The 24,701-nt window shown below is 36.6% G+C and overlaps 1 pseudogene; it reads left to right on the top strand.

Moving 5' to 3' along the window:
- LOC140502312 (histone PARylation factor 1 pseudogene) overlaps positions 1-22,553 on the top strand; it is a 28,602-nt pseudogene extending 6,049 nt beyond the window's left edge.
- The last annotated feature ends 2,148 nt before the right edge of the window (positions 22,554-24,701 follow it).

Below are 24,701 nucleotides of genomic sequence, written 5' to 3'. Positions count from 1 at the left end.
AAGGGACAGGAGAGAAGAAGAATATTTGGAACTCATTTTTTAAAAAATTAATGTTAAAAAAATAAGAAAGAACAATGTAACTAATGAATGTTGCAAAAAATAACTTTACACAAAACCTTGGTAAAAATATAGAATGCATATCAAAGATAAAAAGATGGTTCAATGTAAAAAACACAATTAACTTAATTATATTATATACCAATGACCCCAAACCACATAATTCTATCAATAGATACATTAAAAGCCTTAAGCAAACTGCAATGCTCAGTTTTACCAAATTTCTACAGAGTACAGGAATAGAAAGACCCTTTTTAATATCATAAATATATGTATCAAAAACTAAGAATATATACTAATAAATAGGTATAGGTATTATAATATATTAATGTGTATATTAAAACATCATTTGGAATGGGAATCATTAGAAACAGTATCAAAAAATACAAGAGCAAAGTAAGAATGACTCCTTTATTATTATTTGATGTAGCTCTAGAAATGCCAAAATTAGTTCTATTTGCAAATATTTGCTGGCCGGCTAGCATGGCCAGCATACTTTAGTGACTAATGTGCTGGTGCGATGTCAGGAAACTTAAGACGGAAATCTACTCCTGCCATTTATTGTGTGACTATATTCAAGTCACTTGGCATCTCTCAGCTTGTTTGCTTGTTCATGAGTGAATGATAAAACAAGTAACTTCCTCATAAGGTTTCTATGAAAATCAAATTGTGCACGCACGTGCACGTGTGTGTGTGTGTGTGTGTGTGTGTGTGTGTGTGTGTGTGTGTGTGTGTGTGTGTAGCATTTGGCAAACCTTACAGTGCTTTACAAATTCTAGCTACTACTATCATTATCATTTAGAAAAATACATAGAAGCAGAAAAGAAACTAATTTAGACAAATATTGACTTCTATAAAGTGTGTGGCTACAAAATGACATTTCTCCATAGCAATAAAAAAATCCAGGAGAAATAACAGAAAGGGAAATTCCATTCAGAATCACTATGGTAGGCATGATACAGTGAAGAGTCACTAATACCCCCTGAAAAAAACACATATATATGTATATATGTATTATTATATATACAAATACACATACATACATACATATATATATTAGAAAACCACTATTTAAAGAAATACAGAATAAATTAATTACAGAGATAACCATATATTATGTCTGAGTCATGTCAATATAATGCAAATGGTGGTAGCACTTAAATCAGTGTGTAGTTTTAGTGTTATACCCATCAAATTACCATGTAGTTACTTTATAGAGATAGAAAAAAATAACAGAATTAACTTAGAGAAGCACAACATTCATAATCTCAAGAGTGACAATGAAAAAAAGTAATAATGAAGGGGTCACAGTACTTGAGACCTGAAATTATGCTATAGTGCAGTAATCATCAAAAACTAGTTGGCAATACTTAAAAACAAAAGAACTGAACAGTGGAACAGTCTGGGGAAGAAAAAAATCAATCTCAATAAAACCCTGCTCAATATGTTCCAAAACATATTCTAATTGCTGTGGGGGGTGGGGGTGGGGAATACCCTCTGTCTTTGATAAGAACTGTTGCAAAAACTAGCAAGCAGTTTGGCAAAAATTGTTTCAACAATCAACTTTAGAAGATACACCACAATTTTTTTCATCAGTTCTCAATATAAATACTTTAATTAATTGAAAACAAATGGACAGGGATTTTGTTAACAAATGAACCTCTAAATCTGAGGTAGGTACTGATGTTAGCAGGAGTTACTCTAGGTACTGGGTGAAAGAGAATGTTCTGCTTTGAAAATTCACTTTGGTGTTGGGGGCCTGTTACTAGAACATGAGAATGATCAGTCACCAGCGAGCTTCTGCCAATCCGGAGGTTAAAATGTAACTATTGGGCAAGGAAGAAGTCAAAAGGAGAGTTTAGTTGGCACAGATAAAGACAAAGGAAGCTTAAAAGTACACAAAGACTTTTGGGATACCCTGTAATATTTGAAAACTGATTAGCATCCTGGCTAGTGATGTTGTACATACATTAGTCTTATTTAATCTCTTTCTACTCCAACGCTGTAATATTTTAATGGATCTTGGATTTGATCAGAGTGGGTACACCGGACAATGAGTCAGGTCACAACCCATCTCTTCTCATCCATCCTGTGCTATACATTTGGAGGATAGAATGTGGACTAGGAACTTCATGTAGAATTTGATTGGTATGAAAGAAAAACCCTTCTACCAGTGTAGGTTTGCGCTTCCTTTCCCAGTTCTAGTCTGAGAGTTACTGAGAGTAGTTAAGTGTCTTGGCCACGGTCATACAGCCAGTAAGTAACAGAGGTAGGATTTGAACCCAGGTTTTTTCTGGATTTGATGCCCTGACACTGTATACTCACAACTTACAACAATATAATGTGAAATTAAAATCCAAGTAAATGAGAATAAAAAAAGTTGATTTTTGGTGAGCATCAATGTCTTTACCTTTTTTAAAAGTGATATGTTCTATTTTATTATTAAAATAAATCAGACAGCTAGATGGTGCAGTGGACAAAGCACTGGGCCTAAATTCAGGAAGACCTAAATTCAAATCTGGCCTCAGATATTAACTTGGGCAAGTCACTTAATCCTGTTGCCTCAGTTTCCTCATCTGTAAAATGAGTATCTTTGCCAAGAAAACCCCAAATGGGATCACAAAGAGTTGGACGTGACTGAAATGACTAACCAACAACAAAAATAACAAATATCAAGAAATCTGAACATTTCAACAAAGGGAAAGTAGAATTGTATATAAAACTGAACTTCTGTTGTATTTATTATATTTATGTTTTATTTAAAATAACAGTACTCTAGATCGAACACAATTTATCTTTTTTCTTGTACAGTTCTTTTTTGTTTGTTTGTTTTTCCTTTGGCATCTTTGTCACATTCTTCATTTAGCTAAGTCCAACATGAGAATGTAATTACCATTTATGGAACAAAGAATCAGTGCCATATTTTATTGTTCCTGGATAAAGAAGAGAATAGAAGGGAGGGGGGAGGGAAGATAAAGGAAAGAGAGAAGAGGGGAGAAGAAGCCTTTGATACAAAGGTTATATATTCAGCACTTTAAGAGAGGACCTGAGCTCAAATCCAACCTCAGAGCTTAGGCATGTCTCTTAACTAATCTCTTTCTCAATTTTCTGAACTATAAAATAGGAATAATAAGAAGACCTACCTCCCAGGACTGTTGTGAAGAGCCATAAGATAATATTTGCAAAGTATTTAGCATTGTGTCTGACACAGAATAAGTGCAATTTAATTGCTTGCTTCCTTCTTCTTGTGAAGTAGATAGCATAGGTACAGTTTTCATTTAACAGATGAGAAAATGGTGACTCAGAGATGATGTAACTTACCAATTGTCCTATCTTTGTAAGTTCTCAAATGGTAGTTTATTGTTACTAATATAGTTATTAATTTTTATTTGACTTTGATGTACCCCATCTTTCCATAGCCTAAGCATGACCAGGAAGCTCTTCATGACCATTTAATGTCTTTCATTTCTTCTAGGATTCAAATATAAAACAACTGTGGCTATACAATAAGAATATATATCTTTATTCATTTTCCTTAAGGGGTCATAGAGCTGGAAGGTCACCTAGTGGTCACCTAGTCCAATGCCTCATTTTACTGATGAAGAAACAAAGGCCAAGAATAACTGAGTAACTTCTCTAGGATCACACAGGGAGGGATGGAAGAAGCCAGGGTTCAAACCCATATCCTCTGACTGGGAAGATACAGGCTCTCTATTGGTCTTTCCACTGTAAGCTTCTGCCTGTCTAATTTTTGCTACTTACCTTCTTTGCAAGTGGGTGACATTACTCAGCCAATTTCTTCCCAGTAGTCTGTTACCCACTTCCCATGAGAGCTTAGAATTTTACCCCTAAAAAGGTTATAAAGCCCTTTGGCAAAATCATAACTCTAACAGCATATAAAAGCTGCATCTGACTAATCACTTTCTTGACCAAGAGCAAGTATTGTTTTCCTATACTCATCCACTTGGTTCCCATTTCCTCTTCCTGATAGTTGTGGATCTCCTTCTAGTTGGACTTTCTCTGGCTTGACTTATTGGAAGGTGCATGCATGAGAAGTCAGATGACTTGAATTCTACTCCTAGCTCTATTATAGATTAATTATAAAACCTAGGACCAATCGTTCAGCTTCTCCAAGTTTCAAAAATTATGTTGGACATGATTTCCAACTTGAAATATCTACATTTGTCCATGTGAGAAGTGTATCTTGATGATTAAAGTTTTAGAATCCTTGTACATTAGAACTAGTCAGTTATCAGGCCTTCCTCCAGCAGATCATCTTCCATTTCTTTGGTATATACTTATTTACAAATATGCTGCCCCAGCTTCCCTTTGCAGAATGTAAACTCCTTGAGAGAGAAAGAAGGAAGCAAACATTTATAAAGCACCTACTATGTGCCAAAGACTGTGCTAAGCGTTTAGCAAATATTATGTCATTTGATCCTCACAAGTCTAGGAAGTGGGTACTATTACTATTTATTCCTGTTTTACAATGGAGGAAACTGAGGCAGACTAGGTGACTTGACTGGAATCACTCGGCCACTAAGTATCTGAGGTTTGATTTAAACTCCCCTTCCTGATTCCAGGTCCACTGTGTGCTGCCTTTAAGAACAGGAATTGACACTGTTTTTATTCAATAGTCCCACTGTGTAGTACACTGCCTAGAATAAGTGCTTGTTGATTTAATGGAGGAAACTTTGGAACACATTAGTCTAACCCACAGGTGCTGTTGCATTGGCTAGGAACCTTTCAGATGTCCAGCCATACTTGAACCATGAAAACATTCACATTAAAATAAAAAGACTGCATTTGTGTCTAGGAATTCTCAGGAATAAAAGACTTTCCCAAGCATTTCTTCATTTAATCCTCCTAACAACTCTATGAGTAGGGGCAGCACAAATTATTATATCTATTTTAGGAATCAGAAAATTGAGAATCAAAGTGTCTCTGTGATGTCCCTACAATTATAATTGGCTGAGTTCAGACCTGAGGATATCTAGGTCTTATGCTTTTTCTACTGAACCAAGGTGTCTTTTATTGGGAGATATTACTAATAGGTGAGTAAATAAAGGACTAGCCATTTATCATTAAGTCTAATTGAATCATAGAACACTAGAGCTAGAAGGGACCATAGAGAACATCTAGTGTAGCCCTCTCATTTAACACATGAAAATGTTAAGGATAAAGAAGGTAGTTGATTTGCCCATGGTTATGCAACTAGTTAATAGAGTGGTTGATTCCACAAATAATTACTATGTCCTGTTTCATTCAAAGATTGTATTAGAGATTTGCTACAATTCCAATTCCAATCTCAAATCATAGAATCTAGAATTTGGAAGGGAATTCAGAGGCCATTAATTCTAGTCAAACAGAAACAAGAATGTCATCTGTATCACTGTTAATAAGCGGTCATCTAGTCTCTACTAGGAGGCTGCCAATGAAGGAAAACCCACTTTTTAATATGTAAACCCATTCTAGTTCTGGATAGCTCTGTCTGATTTTTTTTCCCTAAAGTTAAGCATAAATCTCCTTCTCTGAGAGTTACACCACTGCTTCTTGTTCTGACCTCTGGAGTCAAGAAAAATAAGTTCAGTCCCTCTTTCCCATGATATCTATTCAATGTTTGAAGGCAGCAATCATGCACCCCTAGATTCTCCTCTTCTTCAAGCTAAAATTCAACTGATCCTTTTATAGAATAATCTCTATTTTTATCATCCTAGTCGATTTCTTTTGGTCATCAGTTTGTTTCTTTCTGTCCTAAAAGGAACACAATATTACACACACACACACACACACACACACACACACACACACTCCACAATACAATCAGCTATCTTGTTGATTCTGTCTATAAGTCTATCTCTTTTGTAACTGTAAAAACTTAACTCATTCAACAAATATGTTAAGGATTTAATATGTGTGTCGGGGCTGCTAGGTATACTGCAGTGGAGACCTAAGTTTAAATCCCAGCTCAGACATTTACAAGCTATGTGACCCTGGGTAAGTCGCTTAACCTCAGTTTGCCTCAGTTTCCTCATACGTAAAAAGAGTTGAAGAAGGAAATGATTAACCACTACAGTACCTTTGCCAATAAAACCCCAAATGGAGTTACAAAGAGTCAGGTATGATTGGAATGAACAACAATAACAACAAATACTATATTTCAGAACAATGAAGGTGCCAAATAAAAAAAAAATAATAGTGTCTGTTGTTAAAGAGCTTACTTTCGAACTTGTTGGAAAATAGTTTGCAAATAGCAAATATTTTTAGCTAAAATAAACAAAATTTAAATTGTCTCATTTTTGCCTCATTAAAAGAATCATATGAAGTGATGAATTTATTAATACTCATTTAACGGATAGGAGAACTGAGGTATAGAAGTCTGTAGTCTCTTTCTAAAGAATTCACAACTATTCAGTTGTAGAAACAGGATTTAATGCCAGGTTTATATGACATATATAGGGCAGCCTGGTTGTGCAGTAGATAAAAAGACAGGCCTGGAATCAGAAAGATCTGAGCTCAAATATATCCTCAGACACTTATGAGCTGTGTGACCCTGGGCAAGTCACTTAACCCTGTTTGCCTCAATTCTTTATCTATAAAATGAACTGGAAAAGGAAATGGCAAACCACTCTAGTATCTTTGCCAAGAAAACCCCAAAAGGGGTCACTAAGAGTCATATAAGACTGAAACAACTGAACAATATATAAATAATATTGCATACATATATACTATATATATGTGTATACTTACCACTATACCTCAGTTACCTCCATTTGAAATGAGATAATTGTTTTAACCAATCAAGCACTGTGAGCATATGTATATACACGCAACATAGGATGTGAAGATGTAGAGTTGAGCAATATCGTAGAGATCGTGTTGTCTAATCCCTTCATTTTATTGACAGGAAATGGAGATCTAGAGAGAAGGTGATGTGGTCAAAGTCAAAGGGTAGTGGGTAGCAAAAGGAGGATTTGAAGCCAGATCACCTCAATCCAAATCCACGGCATCATTTTCAGTGTGTATACCATTTCTTTATATCAACATGCATTCCCGTAAGAATCCTTGCTAAAAAAAAAAACAAGAAGCAGAAATTTCCTTCAGGAACTCTCTTAGTGCAGACCATCAATCAAACCACACTTAGCATTCTGAGAATGGACCCTCCCAGCCATGATCAATAGTAATAAGCTTCATAAATGTCAATACGCTGAAGGCCTCTTCTTTCAGAAATAGCACAATACAGGGACCGTTTTGTTCTATAAATGGTAATTACATTCTCACATTGTGCTTAGCTAAATGAAGAATGTGACAAAGATGCTGGAGGAAAAAAGTGAAGTATATAAAAAAGGTAAATTGTGTTCAGCTTAAAGCAAAATTATTTTAAATAAAATAAATTCTATAACAGAAGTTCTAAGTTTTATATGTAATCCTACTTTCTCTTTCTATGATCAAATGTTCATTATTTGTATTTTCATAACAAATTAAAAAATATAACCTTAAAAAAGGTAAATGTATTGACAGAGTCTCACCAAAGAGCATCTGCTTTTGGTACTAGTTAATGTACCAATTTTGATTTCATATTGGATGTTGTATGTTGACACTGTTATCTAATGGATAGAGAGGTAGCATTAAAGTCCAGAAGACCCGGCTTCAGTGTCTCGCTCTCATGTATACTAGTTGTGTGACGCTGGGCAAATCTTTTAATCCTCAGGGCTTTAGGAAACTCTCAGATTATAACTTGAAAACAAAGTGCCAACCTGCACTGGTCAAGGGAGTTTCCTGACCAGGATTTCTTTACACCAATCACTCTCTATATTCCTTCCTGTCCCTAGTCCTGTTCCTGTATTATAGTAAAAAGATAGATATAGTAGTGGCAGAAAATTAATAGTCAGTCTATGTGTGCCTGAAAGGTCCCTGGCATACAGAGTGAAGCCTCCTAGACTTCTAGCAGAACATGAATAAGTGTTGCACAGGATGGGGAGGTAGAAATAGGTTGTGGGCTGACTCATTCTCAGCTGTATTCACTTTGATCAAATCACGGATTCATTGAAATATTAGAGAAATGGAATAGAAAGAGATAAAATGAGAGGACATATGTGTAGCATCAGTAGCCAATACCAATCAGTTTTCAAAGCCCTGTTTTACATGGTGTCCCAAAATTATTAGTGCAGTTTTAACTTGAATATCTTTTGAATAGGATAAAATTGCACAAAGACTTGTGGGACATACTGTAAGTTAAGGAAGGGAACATTTTGTAGCAGAAATCTTATAGAGAGAGAAACAACTGGGTTTAAGTCTTGCTTCTGACACATACTAGCAACCTTCCAAGAAAACACTGTAGCAGAGAATGCATCAACCTGTATTGGCTATGGGAGTTCCTCACCAAAAGCTCCCCACACTAATGAAATCCTAGGAACAACTCTTATCTTTAATCTTTGTAAAGAACTGTACAGCCATTAATGTGCTATGCCAATGTCAGCTATATGAAAACTGTTGAGCCAGGAGTCAAGAGTCCTGAGTTCCAGTTCCAACTTGCCTCTTACTAGCTCTGGGACATTTGGCAAGGTATGGTACTTTGTCATCCTAATAGCCTCATGTCACAGGGTTGGTTTCAGTAAAATTTAGGATAATATGTGAAAAAATTTGAATATCAATCTTACACAGCCTTAATTTATTTACAAATTAAGGAGCCAATTTACAAATTGGCTTAGTGTCAAATTGATATTGTTTGATCTTCAAAGTTTCATCAAACTCAGATATTCTAAAACAGCATCCTGTAGTGGAAAGAATGCTGAATTTAATTTGAAATCAATACTGAGGACTATTGATCTTCTATTATTATGCTGAATATTGTAAAATGTTCTTAAGCTATCTGGTACAGAAATAGATACAATATTGCATTTGTTAATTGGCATGTGTATAAACAAATGCACATATGTGCACACACTTGATAATAGAGATTATTTGAGCCTAGTTTATTTAGCTAGGATGAATTTTATTTGATCCTTAGAGAATATTAAGGAAGAAAATATTTCCTATTGCAATGTCCAAAATTGCACTAATTATCTTTCCCCTTAAACCCTCCTCCCTTCCAAACTTCCCTGTAACTAATGAGAACACTACATCCTCCCAGTCTTCCAAGGTCACAACTTAGTAGTCTTCCTGGGTTCCTCACTATCTCTCATCCCCTGTATTCAGTCTCTTGCCAAAGTCTGTCAGTTTCCCCTTAACATCTCTTGAATATGTCCCCTTCTCTCCTCTGATACAGCTACCACTCTGGTGCAGGCCCTCATCACCCCATGCTTGGACTATTTCAATAGCCTGCAGATGGGTCTACCTGTCTCAAATCTCCCTAACCCATCCTTCATTTAGCTACCAAAGTGATTTTCCTAAATCACAGTCCTGATCATGTCACCACCACATATATACCCTGCCCATTCAGTAATCTCCAGTGCTTCCCTATCACCTCAAGGAACAAATACACTTCTATGTTCAAAGTCCTTTGTTACCCAACCCCCCCCCCTTTCTAATCTTCTTACACCTTATTCTTCACCCTGTACTCTGATCTGGTGACACTGGCCTTGCTGTTCCATGAACAAGACACTCCATCTCTTAATTCTGGCCATTTTCTCTGTCTATCTCTATGCCTGGGATGCTTTCTCTCCTCACCTCTGCCTTCTGGCTTCCCTGGCTTCCTTTAAGTCCCAGCTAAAATCTCATCTTCCACCAAAATATTTTCTCAATCCAACTTAATTTTGTTGCCTTCCTTTTTTCTAATCATTTCCTTCTTATCCTGTAAATAGTTTATTTGTGCACATTGTTTGCTTCTTACTGTCCCCATTAGATTGCACACACAATCACACACACACGTTGTATGTCTCTCTACTAGACTATAATCTCTGGTTTTTCCTTTTATCTTCCCGCAGCACTCAGGTAAGTGCTCTGCCTTTAGAAGTCTCTTTAAGTGTCTGTCGAATTCTTACTGAATTGTTACTGTATATTTTGTTGGGCAGGGGCACATCTCATCTATTCCAAAAGAAAAGACATTTCACAGAAAGGATGTATAGCTTGCCCAAAATGTACAGCTGGTCGATGGAAGAATTGTTAAACAAAGATATAAGTTTTTCACCTCACTGTCTAGAAATCCTCAGAGATAGTTGATGGCACAGGGAATAGAGTACTAGAATTGGAATAAGGAAGACCTGGGTTCAAATCTGGCCTCAGAAACTGTTCAGTTTTGTGACATTGGTCAAGTCACTTAATCTCTGTATTGTCTCATTTTTTTCAACTGTAAAAAATGGGGAAAACAATAGTACCTACCTCATAAAGTACCTACCTCATAGAGTTGTTGTCAGGATCAAAACAAGATAATATATGTATTTTTATAAGCACTTAGTACAAGGTATGGCATATACTTGGAATTATATAAATGCTTTTTTCCCTTCCCCTATGTTTACCATCCTCCCTCAAGGGCAATCTTTTGCCTAATAATATAAATAATAGTTAATATTTTTATAGAACTTTAAAATTGACAAAGTACTTTACATATTATCTCATTTGAACCCCACAACAACCCTGTGAGTGTGGTGCTATTTTACAGATGAGGAAACTGAGGCTGAGAGTAGCTTAATGACTAGCCTATGGTGCCATGGCTCCTAAGTGTCTGAAGCAGGATTTTAATGCAGGTCTTCTTGATTACAAGGCCATCTCTGATACCTACCTCCTTTAAATTTCCTTCTGGGGCTTTTGAGACCTTTCACCATTTGGTACCACTCCACTTTTCTAGTTTATTTCATGGAATACTCCACACAGTTTTTTTCCAATGAAATTAATTCTGCTCTATTTTCTGAACATGCCTATCAGCTCCATGACTTTGATAATGCTGGTTGGTCCTTATGTATGAAATGTTTTCTCTCCCCTCTCAATTGATCTCGTTTGAAGAATGAGATTTAAATCCTAATTAAAATACCACCTGTTCTTAGACTCCTTTTTAATCCCTCCAATTAGTAACAACCTTAGACCATATCACTTTATTTCATAATGTATCTGATCAAAATCTCCTATCATTCCATATTTCCCTTTAGTTTATTCCTCCCCAATCTATTTTTCATCCTTACTGTGTTCTATAATCTCACTCCTCAGTACTTCAGGTCATCATCCCAGCTCTTCCTTCCTAGCTTTAATTCATTAGTAAATCAGTCCACATCTATACTATCCTGTAACCACGAATCCCTGCTCCATCATCCTATTACCACTCATTCCTTGCCCAAGCCCAACACTAGGTTATTTCTACAATTTTCATCATCTACTCCCACTCAAAAAATGTGGAATGGAAGTAAAGGAAGTCATGTAGTTGTGTTGATTGTGTCAATAATGATGATATGTAATTAGTTCAAAACTGAATCCTCACTGTAGCAAAGTATTCCTTTCTATCTTCCTAAATTGACTTTCTACTTTACTCTCCATTAGGATTATTTGAGACCTTTTCTTCTGTCTTCAAACATCCCTCAGTAGCCCTTTCACTCATCCTGTAAATTGAGATATTGGTCTCATACTTTACCCAAAAAGGCAATACCTTTCACCACGAGTTCTGCTATTTCTCCTCTTCATCTCATGACCTTTTAACATTTTCTCCCCCATTTCTTCCTTTCCTCCAGTCTTTCATTAAAAGCTAGGGCTTCTCATCAGCAAGGTTACTCTCTCTACTTATATACTTATATTTTTGATTCCATCTCTTCCCATCTTCTCCAATAGATTATATCACTATCATTCTGTACCTCTTACTCTCATCTTCATTTTCTATCTATTGGTTCTTCCTCAGTGGGTGAGATATAGAGAGAATATATGTACATTCTTATATAGGTATATACATATATGCTTACATATGTGTGCATATATATGCATGTATATCTAGAACAGAAATGATAATATATTATATAAAATATAAAATATATTCTCCCATAAATTTATCACTGTGCATATTCAAAGATTCTGCTATCCTTTACCTGTGTTTTTTTTTAATGTGAAATAGACACCAATGGAGTATTATAATGTCAACATGATACCCATAGCAGCTGCTATGAATATGCATACATATTTCCAGGATAAATTTGCAAAATATAATAAATATAATAAACTCTCTTCCTCAAAGGCAAAACCAAAATATGTATTTAGAACATCATTATTAATACACCAGGAGGAAAGATTTCGCAAAGTATTCATCACCAATCCAGAGAGTGCTGAAATCTTAAACATTCTTTCTAATTAGGCTTCCCCACAAACAAGTTCCACTAGGCAAAATTCCTCCCTCTGCCAGTTCAGGTTTGCTTCTCTCTCCCCAACATTCTATTTCAGTTAACATTCCAACATTCCAAGCTCCTTCCACAATAGGCTCCATGTGACCCAGGCTCCATGTAACTCAGGATGTATCACAGCTGTGAGCTCGGCCAGAGTTCAATGAAGGTTACATAAACCTATTAACAGATGGGGAAGATTTTCCTATTCCATTAACATTACAAGTATTCAGGTTTCCCATAGATCATCTCTTCCTGATTTTTTTTTCATCACCAGTATATTTTTTCCCCCAGACATACAGTTCATTGATGGTATACTTTATTGAATTCCTTCTGCATAATTCTATATATTATAGTCTAGTATCACCACTGCATGCCTCTCCTTTGCCCTCTGGGTGATTTTCAGTTTCAATTCTTTAGAGACTATGGTGTTACTTGACTTATAGTCATAGAGCTTCATCAAAGGAATATTAACTTTAAGAGGACCAAGCCTTTGTTTCAGAGATAAGCTAGAAGTGAATAGAAACATTTTGCACTTCCCAAAAGCATTGCATCACATTAACTTCATGTACTTGCAGTATCTGTCCATGATATGTATACGTGGATAGACAACCAAGGTCTAGACAATAATCTTTCTTTATTCACTTAATTTTTCCTTATCTCTTATCTCCATGCCTTCACAAAACCTATTCTCCAGAGAACTGAGAAGCTCTCTTCTTCATCCCTCTCTTTTGTGATTTCTAACCTTTTTTGCAAAGTTGCACTCATATAAAATCTCCTAAAATTCAATAGTGATAAATCCTTACATCTGGGTTTAAAAAAAAAAACTAAAAATTAAAGATGACTGGGATATCAAGTAGAAGTTGTTTTAGAAGAAAAACACTGAATTTGAAGTATTACAAGTATAATCGGAATTAGCAGTGTGAAGTTAGGACCCAATAAACTAATGTGATATTGAGTGACATTGAGAGGCATAGATTCCATAAATATGAATGCAATGACTCCTTGATACTCTTCCCTGATCAAAACACATCTGGAGTATTACTATCAATACTGGTGTCCATTCACAAAGAATAGCAATGACCTGGAAAAAAATTCAAAGAAGTCCAGCTAGGGTAGTAAGGAGTCTAGAGTTCATGAAATATGATAATTCATTGAAGAAGTTGGGAATGTTCTCTTGGAGAAGGGATGACTCAGGAGGGACAGCATAGCTGTCAGCAGTTATTTAAAAGACTGTTATGGGGAGCAGAGCCAAGATGGCGGAGTAGAAAGACACACATATGCTAGCTCTGAACCCACAGTCCATAAAATATTTGTAAAAAAAGAACTCCAAACAAATTCTGGAGCAGCAGAAGCCACAGAACAATGGAGCGCATGAGATTTCTGTTCCAGAGAGCCTGAAAACCTCTCGCAAAAGGTCCGTCAGGCTGTGGACCTGGAGTGGAGCCCAGCCCTCCTCGGCTGCACGGCGCCAAGAGGAGCAGATCTGAGCAGGCTTCAGGGACAGAATCTCCAGCAGCTGCGCGGGTCCCTCCACCCACAGGTGACAAGGGTCGGTGAGAAGGTCTCTTTGGCAGGTCGAGAAGGGAGTGGGGTGCCCCCATAACTCAGGCCCCCTCAGGAGGCAGCAGTGGAGGAGGGAGCAGACCTGGGCTCCCCAAACAGGCAGGAGCCTGGATCCATTGTTGAAGGTCTCTGCATAAACCCCCTGAGGGAACTGAGCCCAGTGTGGCAGCCCTGCCCTGACCTGAGCACCTGAACTTGATCTCACACTGAATAGCAGCCCCCCCAACCTACCCCCCCCACCCAAAGCCCTGAGGCTGGGAAGCAGCATTTGAATCTCAGACCCCAAGTGCTGGCTGGGTGGATCTGGAGACCAAGTGGGTGTGAAGAAAATTTTCAGAAGTCAAGTCACTGGCTGGGAAAATGCCCAGAAAAGGGAAAAGAAATAAGACTATAGAAGTTACTTTCTTGGTGACCAGGTACCTCCTTCCATCCTTTCAGATGAGGAAGAACAATGCATACTGTCAGAGGAAGTCAAGGCTTCTTCCTCCAGTACCTCCAAAATGAATATGAAATGGGCTTAGGCCATAGAAGAGCTTGAAAACCAAGTCAACAGCTTGCTAAAGGAGAACCAAAAAAATGCTGAGAAAAATAACACCTTTAAAAATAGGTTAACTCAATTGGAAAAAGAGGTCCAAAAAAACCAATGAGGAGAGAAGGCTTTACAAAGCAGAATTAGCCAAATGGAAAAGGAAGTTCAAAAGCTCATTGAACAAAATAGTTCTTTAAAAATGAGAATGGAGTTCAGGGAAGCTAAGGACTATATGATAAACCAAGAAGTTGCAAAACAAAACCAAAAGATTGAAAAAATGGAAGATAATGTGGAACATCTCATTGGAAAAACAATTGACCTGCAAAATAGATTGAGGAGACACAATTTAAAAATTATGGGACTATCTGAAAGCCATTATCAACACAAGACACTAGACATCATCTTTCACGAAATTGTCAAAGAAAACTGCGCTGATATTCTAGAACTAGAGCTCAAAATAAATATTGAAAAAATCCACTGATCACCTCCTGAAAGAGACCTGAAAAGAGAAACTTCTAGGAATATTGTGGCCAAATTTCAGAGTTCCCAGGTCTAGGAAAAATTATTCCAAGCAGTTAGAAAGAAACAATTTGAGTATTGTAGAAATACAATAAGGATAACACAGGATCTGGCAGCTTCTACATTAAGGGATTAAAGGGTTTGGAATAGGATATTCCAGAAGTCAAAGGAACTGAGATCAAAACCAAAAATCACCTACCCAGCAAAACTGAGTGTAATACTTCAGGAGAAAAAATGGTCATTCAATGATATAGAGGACTTTCAAGAGCTGAATGGAGAATTTGACTTTCAGACACAAGAATCAAGAGAAGCATGGAAAAGTAAACAGGAAAGAGAAATCATAAAGGACTTTCTAAAGCTGAACTGTTTACATTACTACATGGAAAGATAATATTCGTAACTCTTGAGACTTTTCTCAGTATTTGGGTAGGTGTAGGCATTACACACACATACACACACACACACACACACACATATAGGCAGAGAGTACTGGTTGAGTTGAATCAGAAGAGGTGATATCCATAAAAAATAAAATAAAATAAAGGGGCAAGAGAGGAAAATATTGGGAAGAGAAAGGGAAAAATGAAATGGGATAGACTATCTCTCATAAAAGAGATAAGAAAAATCTTTTTCAATGGAAGAGAGAAGGGAGGAGGTGAGAGGGGAAAAGTGAAGCTTACTCTCTACACATATGGCTTAAGGAGGGAATAACATGCTCACTCAATTTGGTATGAAAATCTATCTTACACTACAGGAAAGTAGGGGAAAAGGAGACAAGTAGGGTGAGGGGGATGATAGAAGGGAGGGCAAATGGAGGAAGGGAGTACTAGAAGTAAACACTTTTGGGAAGGGACAAGGTCAAATGAGAGAATAGAAAAAGAAAGGGGGGACAGAGTAGGATGGAGGGAAATATAGTCTTACACAACATGACTATTATGGAAGTCTTTTGCAAAACAACACATATATAGATTGTTTTGAATTGTTTACCTTCTCAGTGGGGATGGGTGGGGAGGAAGGGAGGGAGAAAAGTTCGAATTCAAAGTATTAGAAACGAATGTTGAGAATTGTTATTGCATATAACTGGGAAATAAGAAATATAGGTAATAGGGTATAGAAATTAATCTTGCACTACAAGAAAAGAGAGAAGATAGGGATAAGTGAAGGGGGTGTGTGTGATAGAATGGAGGGCTCACTAAGGGAAGGGGTAATCAGAATGCAAGATGTTATGGGGTGGGGGATGGGAGAGATGGAGAAAAAAATTGAAATTCAAAATTTTGTGGAAATAAATGTCAAAATCTAAAAATAAATAACTAAAACTATTTTTTAAAAAAGAAAATTAGTACTATCTCAATATCGGTAATGTCCTTCAAGAGACTGAGTTTTTGAAATCAGGGTTTAGTAAAAGGGAGGAACTATGATTCTCCTTAAGTTATTGGCTATTAATAATAATTTTTTTTTTCTCAAAAGAAAGATTTGAGCCAAATTTCAGTGCTCTTTAAATTCCAAATAGAAGAGTTCACAATTCGTTCTACTGGTAAGAAGGGGTCATTAAAGGCTCTTGAGTAGAAGTTACATGATCAAACTTACAGGAATATCCCTTTGGCAGTCATAAAAGATCTATGGGAAATAAGTTTTTGCTTGCGGGGGGAGGGAAGAGAATGGAAGCAATGAAAGCAATTAAGATTAGCATTGTTATTAATTCATTTTCAGTATCTTCCTCTCTGTGACCCTATTTTGGGTTTTCTTGGCATAAGATACTGGAGTGGTTTGCCATTTCCTTCTCCAACTCATTTTACAATGAAGAAACTGAAGTAAGCAGGGTCAAGTGACTTGCCCAGGGTCATACAGCTAATAAATGTTTTGGACTCAGGAAGATGAGTCTTCCTAACTCCAGGCTCATCACCCTATCTACTGTGCCACCTAGCTACCCCCAACTATTGTATTAGGCCATTGTAAGAGACAATGAAGTGAAGAGCCCCAGAACCACACAATAAGTTTGAACTATAATAAGTGATGGTTGGGGAGACGAATTGTAAGGATAAAATTAATCACACTTGTCAAAAAATCAAAATGTGGGGTGGTGGAAGACTGCCCCTATAGTTTAGAATGGAGCATCATCATGGAAGGAAAGATCTGAACCAACAGTCAGGCAGATGAGATTGGAATGTGTATGCTGGGTTCAAGAGAGAAGAGTGCTGATCACAGTGCTCTTTAGAGACAAGATCAGAGAGCTTTTCTTTATTATGCAGAGTGTTGGGTAGCTGAGTCATTCATTCATAACAACTGGCCCAGCTCCTCTCTTCAAAACTGACACTTGGAATATCTATTAGGACATCAGAGAAAGGTGTTAACTATTTAATGGCAGTTAGAGCCCCCTGCATATCTCCCTGTCACAAAGAGGCAGCTTTAGCTTTCTGAGAAATGCCACAGGAGACATACTACAAAGCAACCTTTCAGCTATTTCTGATACAGCCCCAAATGTTAATCATTTGCCTGAAATGAGCAGTTGACTTGTTTGTGTTCTGCTTGTCATAAATCAAAGACAACAAACCTTTATCCAATTTCAATGTGAGCCAGTTTTATTTTTTTCCCAAATTGACTCCTGCATTTTGGTTGTGATTATTCAGACCTATGATTTCATCTTTTTAGGGAGCTCCTCATGAAGAATTTTCTTTTACCAATGAAGAATAACCACCATTCTCTTATATGATGACTGGGACACTGAGAGATCAAATGACCTGCCCAGGGGGGTTTGAAATATGTCTGTTGAAGGAAAGAGTTGAATTTACTTACTTTACCAGCTTGGTTTTTGGAGGTAACTAGAGGAAGTTTAAATACAATTTAGTTTCTTTGCAATTTTTATTGCAATAATGAATGTTGCCTCAAAGAAAAAAGTAATTGACACAAATACATAAGCACAAGAAATATTCTCCAATATGTCAATTGTCAAAGGTAATGAACAGGCAGTTCTTAAGGGAAAGACCCAAGTTATCCAACTCTGAGGTTCTACCTCACATTTATCAGAATGTCAAAGGTGACAAAAGAGGAAAATGACAACTGTTGGAGGGGCTACAGGAAAGCAAGCACATTAATATACTGTTGGTAGAGGTCTGGATTGGTTTAGTCATTCTAGAAATCAATTTGGAATTATGTACAAAATATTTTTGAACTGTTCATAACCTTGGATCTAGCTAGATAATTACTAGGATTATGTACAAAGGGGATGTATGTGTGTATGTATGTGTGTATATGTATATATGTATGTATGCATTTCTTTTAAAAATTAAGCTTCTGAAATAATATTTCAAATGACCATTTGATTATGTATGTAAATTGTTGAATATTTCTGACTTCTGAAAGATATTTCAATGCATTTTGAAATTGAATGGAAAAGTCTCCAAATATATCCTGGTTAAGAATCTGAGAGTATCTTATTTAGCTTCTTTAGGACAGGATGATTTTCTATTTTTTCCCTCTTACCCCTTTTCATCAAAATCCACCCTTTCCATACTTTTGTAGTTGTATTGAGGTTACTACCATCTTTCTGGTTGCTTAGGTTCATAACTTCATAACCATTCTTTACTCTTCCCTCTCCCTTACCCCCACACACACCAGATCAAGGATTAGTACCTCTGATGTGGGGGTTTGCTGAGCCCTTTACAGGGTTGTTCATCTACTTTTGATGTCCACTTGCTACTCAGCTCTCACCTTTGGCTCCAAGAAGCTATAGCATGCACAACAGTAAATTGTCTCTGAAGATGGGCTAAACCAGACTGAGAGTAGCTAAAGGGACTCAAACTCATTGGTGAGTTGTGGGGGAGGGGCAGAAATGTCTATCCCAAGCATGTGAAGACTTGCCCCAGTGGAATGGATGGATGAGCACAATTTGCTCTAAGACCCCCAAAGGTTGCTAAAGTGGGCACTGTGGAGCACTTAAAGTTAGGTCAGAGGTCAAAGAAACCAAGGTCATTCACCACGTCCTAGGCCATCACTAATGATCTTGAATTTTGCCTTGCCACTGGCCTTTGATGGAAATCCATCAGTCTCTGGAAAAGAGATACAACACATAAATATATACATATATGTACACATATATCTGTGTATATATACGCATATATACATACCTATACATGTATGTGTAACTATGCATTGTATAGTTGCCAAAATTTAGAAATTAAATGGGTTCCACTCTTTGGGAAAGGATGAAACAAATTGTGATACATAAATGTGATATAGTATTATTTTATTATATAACAAAATGGAAAGTTGCAGAGGGAAATGGAAATGATGCAAAGTAAGCAGAACTAGGAGAACAATTTGTACAATGACAATATTTTAGAGAAAATGTTCAAACACTTTAAAATTCTTGTTAGTGTAATGGTAAACCATGAAGCTAAAGGACTAAAAATGAAACATGCCACCCACCTGCTACCAGAGAAGTGATCAACTTAAAATGCAGAATGGGACATGCATTTTTAATTCATGACCAATAGGGGAATTTGCCTTGATGGACTATAGAAGGAAGGCATGAACAACCATTTATTGTTTCTTATGAAGGTTTTATTTTCCATTATTTTTAAATTGTTGATTGAGAAAGCAGTACAAGGATTGATAATAAATGCTCATAACAACAAATATATAAATTAATGATTTTTAAAAATCTAATTAATCAGTAACAGTGAAAATTGCCACAATCAATAATATATGAGAAATGAAAATCAAAAGAACTCTAAAGATCCACTTTACACAAACAAAATTGGCAAAAAATAAGTGAAATATCAGTTGTTAGAGGAGATCTACAACACCAAAGGCACACCATTCATAAAGCTATGAACTGATCAAACAATTCTAGAATGTAAATTGGATCTATACCCCAAAAGTTATTAAATTTTACATGTACTTTGACCCAGTGATGCAATCATTAGAAATATACCCCAAGGAAAGGACTAATAAAGGTGACTGGTGAACATACATAGACTAGAAGAAGCTGGGGGGTCTGCATCCAGAAAGGGAAAATGATAAGTAATGACAGCAGCCTGTTTTCTGATTTGGAATATGTGAAGATATTCTGTCCACTCATCATGTGTCAAAGACAAACCTTTTTGATTCAATACAGAGCCTGGACTGGGGACATTCAAAAGGTATGAATCACCAAAGAAACTTATGTTTTTCTGACTCTTTCTTGTCTGGTGATGAAGTTCTCTTTCATTTGAATGTGGCAAGAAATAGACCCCATGGCCTTCCTGTTGCTTCTGTCTCTACAGAGACTCTTCTTTCCTACTTTTAATTGAAAGGGCCTAGAGGTAACTATGTCCTTGGGAGACTTGAAAGTTCAGGATAGTGAGCCACCAGAAACCTAGGAGCTGAAATCCAGGCTGGATTTGCCAGAGATAGTGGAGCAAAATACCAAACAACATTTTTTTTACCAGTCTTACAATTGCAGAGATATTGACTGATTCATGTTTGGCTATAATGTATTTGAAAATGAATTTGGTAAGGCAAATGTTATATAGAAAAACAAACATTAAATTTAAGCCTACTCTACCCCATGACTGAAATGATATGAGGGAGAGTATATCTCCATGTACTGGGAGAGAAATATGAGGACTGAACGGAGGCCTGGTATGTACACTAGAGAATAAAGAATTTAGCACAAAGGGATTAGACATTTTGCAGGAAGGAATAGGTGCCTCCCAGAAACTCTGTCACTCACATACAAGAGCTGGGTAGCAGATCCAATGAGAAGTGAATAGGGGAACTTCATTTACCTAGTTGTGGCAGGCCAGAATAAGGGACGATGACTGGACTATGTCTGTATACTGGACAAGGAGCAAACACAGAAAGGAGGAGAGCAGTTTGGTTATCACCTTAGCAGGAAGATGGGGTCTCATATTCAGATCCTAGGCAAATCTAAGAATCAGAGCAAAATAACCATGGCAGGGAGGTCAGAATAAAGGGGCTTTTCAGTTTTGTCCGTCTGAACCTGCTGATACTTCAAGCTAGCTGATAGTGGTTAGGTCTAGAAGTAGTCTATTAGAGCTCTAAACAGGGGAAAAACCCACAGTTGTGTGCCTTATATCCCAAACCTGAATCAGAAGTTTGAAAAGCTCAGACCAGGAAGCATCAGTCAGACTTCACCACAGATAAGACCTCTCTAAGTGAAATGAAAGTTTTCAGGTACCCATCCTGAGTTGTCTAAGATCTATGAAGAAAATAGCACTTAATACCCCTAAAAAGCAGCAGCATGGCTCAGCACAACATTAAACAGGTCCAAGAAAGTCCCAGACATTACTTTTACAAGTACATAGAGCCTGGACTTAAAACAAACTCTCAGTTTGGGAATTAAAGTTAGAATAACTAATAAATCATGAGAGAAAGCTACCATATTTCTTAGAAGCAGAGGATAAATGAAAGCAAAAAAGAATTCACAATTCATTTCCTAAAAGAAACTCCAAACTGAAGACATTTTACAGGATCTTAGTCAAAATCTAGAGCTTCCAAATCAAAGAAAAATACTATAAGCAGTGAGAAAACAGGAATTCAAGTACTGAGGAGCCACAGTCAGAATTGCAGATGATTTAGCAGCAGTCATATAAAGGAGTAGAGACCTTGGATGCAATGTTAAAAAGAAAGAGAAGATTTATCATTGCAATTAGAGTGAGAGAAAAAGACAACAGGGAAGAAAAAGTAGATCAATTTTATAAAATTATTTTTTTCACAAACAAATTCAATGCAGCTAAAATCAGAAGAGAAGAAGGTAACTGGAAAAAGATATTAAGAGCAAGTTTTACTGATAAAGATCTAGTGTCTCTGGAAAGCACAAAGTGGAAAACAAATCAACAGACATAAATTTTAACTTTCACTGGAGGTTGTACTACGATCCTCCTGAGTTCCAGACTATTGTTAATGGAGATGACAAAACTCAGTTTCACATGGGGTATCTCAGAGACTCACCTGATGAACTTCCCATATATGTTGGTGTAAATGCGGCAAAGATAAATTGTACAATTGTTCAAAATGGAGACAGTGTGTTCACTGCCGTCAAATTATTTTTGGTGAAAAAAATTCAGGAGGAAATAGATAAAAAGAAAATTGATCTTTTGCAGAACATAAATGAAAAACTAACAGAAGCTGCCAAAAAACTGGGTTATTCCTTGGAACAAAAAAGCATGAGCATGAAACAGAGAGATAGAAAAGTAGTGACAAAGACTTTTCACAGTGCAGGTCTCGTTGTCCCGAGAGATAAAAATGATGTTGGGTACAGAGATCTCCCTGAAACAGATGATAATCTTAAGATAGTTTGCAGAATAATTGTTGAGTCTTCAAGTGATGATCAGAGAATGAAAGCATTTGCCCCCCTTCGGGAAATGGTGACTTTTATTCAATTTGCTAATGATGAATGTGACTATGGAATGGGACTTGAGCTAGGAATTGACCTTTTTTGCTATGGCTCCCAGTATTTTCACGAAGTTATTGGTCAGCTTCTACCTCTTGCCTATAAGCTGTTGAAGAGGAATCTGTTTGCAGAGATCATTGAAACTCATGTGACCAACAGAAGCAAAGGAAATGTAAATCAACTTGCAACATGAAGGAGAAAAAAGATGGTACAAAGCAGTATTGTAAAATGTTAAATGTTTTATAATGTTAGGAGCACTAAACTATTAAGTAGTTTTGGTTTGGGTTTTTTCTTTTTTGAAAGAATTTAAAAGCTATGATTAAATAAAGTTTATACAATTCAAAAAAAAGATCTAGTGTCTAAGATATATGGAGAACTGACTCAAATTCATTAGAATAAAGGCCATTCTCAAGCTGATAAATGATCAAATGATATGAACAGGGAGTTTCCAACAGAAAATTCAAACTGTCAGTAACCATATGGAAAAATGTACCAAACTATTTATAATTATGACAATTAAGATTAAAATAAATCTGACACTACCTCACACCCAAAAGATCAGCAAATTTGGTCCCTCAGAAAAGAAAATGACAAATAACCCAGAGGCTGTTTTTTAAAAAAAGGTACAGAAAGATATTATTTGCAATTATTGAGAGTTTTCTCAGTGTTAGGGTAGTTGGAGGGAAATATATATTTACAGATTCAGAGGAGGGCACAGGGTGAGTTGAATTTGAAGAGATGATACCCAGAACAGTAAAATTAAAGAATACGTTGGAAGAAGATAAAAGAGAGAAATAGAATGGGCTAAATGATCTCACATAAAATAGGCAAGACAAAGCTTTCACAATAAAGGGGAAGATGAGAGGGAATTAGTTGGTGAAGGTTACTCTCATTGGATTTGGCTTAAGGACAAAATAACATGCACATTCAATTTGGTATGAAAATCTACCTTATCTTACAGGAAAGTAGGGGGGAATGAAATAAGAAGGAGAGGATAGAAGGGAGGGCAAATAGGAGGGGCAGTAATCAGAAGCAAACACTTTTGAGGAGGGACAAGGTCAAAAGAGAGAACAGAATAAATGAGGGGGCAGGATAAGAGGGAGGGAAATTAGTGTAATAATTAGTGAAAGACTAATAATTAGTCTTTCACAACATGACTGTTATGGAAGTATTTTGCATGACTACACATCTTTAACCTATATCAAATTGCTTGCTTTCTCAATGGGGGTGGATGAGGAGGGAGGAAGGGAAAGATTTGAAACTCAAAGTTTTAAAAACAAATGTTAAAATCATTTTAAATAAACCTGGAATATAAGACATATAGACAATGGGATATAGAAATCTATCTGGTCCTACAAGAAAACAGAGGGGAGGAGGTAAGATAAGGGAGTGTGCAGTAAAAGAGAGGGCAGACTGGAAGAAAGAGTAATCAGAATACACTCTGTCTTGGGGCAGGGAGAGAGGAGAGATGGGGAGAAAATTTGGAACTCAAAATCTTGTGGAAGGGAATGTTGAAAACTAAAAATAAATTAATTAATAATAAAAAGCACATTAGTACACTATTTTTGCAGCTATGAATTGGTTCATCCATTCTAGGATGTGAACTGAATCTTGAGTAACAGTGGTAGTGGCAGGAGGAGGAGGAAGAGGAGAAGTAACAATTATAAAATAACAACACCTATAGCTAACTTTTATAATGCTGTAAGGTTTGCAAAGTACTTTATAAATATCACATTTTATCCTCACAAAAAACTCTGGGGTGTCAATATAATTATTATCCCCACTTTGCAGATGAGGAAACAGTTTCCTCAGAACCAGAGGTTTTGACTTGTCCAGGGACATAAAGTGTCTGAGTTAGGATTTGAACTCAGGTCTTCCTGACTCGAGGTCTAGCCCTCTATCTGCTACACCTGTGCCTTTGACTCATCTATACCACTATTCATATCCCAAGGAAATCAAACAAAGGGGGAAATGATTCATATGCACAAAAGTATATCAGCCCTTCTTGTGGTGGCAAAGAACTAGGAATTTAGCTGAACAAACTATGACATATTAATATAACAGAATGCTAGCGTTTTAAGAAATGATGAAAGGAACAGTTTTAGAGAAACCTCCAAATGATCAGTTTAGAATAGTACCTGATACATAATAGGTATGTAGTAAATACTTATTGGTTGATTGAAAGATTTGAATGAACTGATACATAGTCAAAGTGAGCAGAACCCAGGACAACAAATTATGCATTAACAACACTGTAAAAAAGTGAATTATTCTGAAAAACTTATAAACTCTGATGAATGCAGTGGCCATGATAATTTCAGAGGATTCACAGTGACATGTA

The sequence above is a fragment of the Notamacropus eugenii genome, chromosome 4 (assembly GCF_028372415.1).
Source record: "Notamacropus eugenii isolate mMacEug1 chromosome 4, mMacEug1.pri_v2, whole genome shotgun sequence".
Lineage (NCBI taxonomy): Eukaryota > Metazoa > Chordata > Mammalia > Diprotodontia > Macropodidae > Notamacropus > Notamacropus eugenii.
The sequence above is the reverse complement of the archived record's forward strand: the minus strand, read 5'-3'. Positions and strand labels throughout refer to the sequence as shown.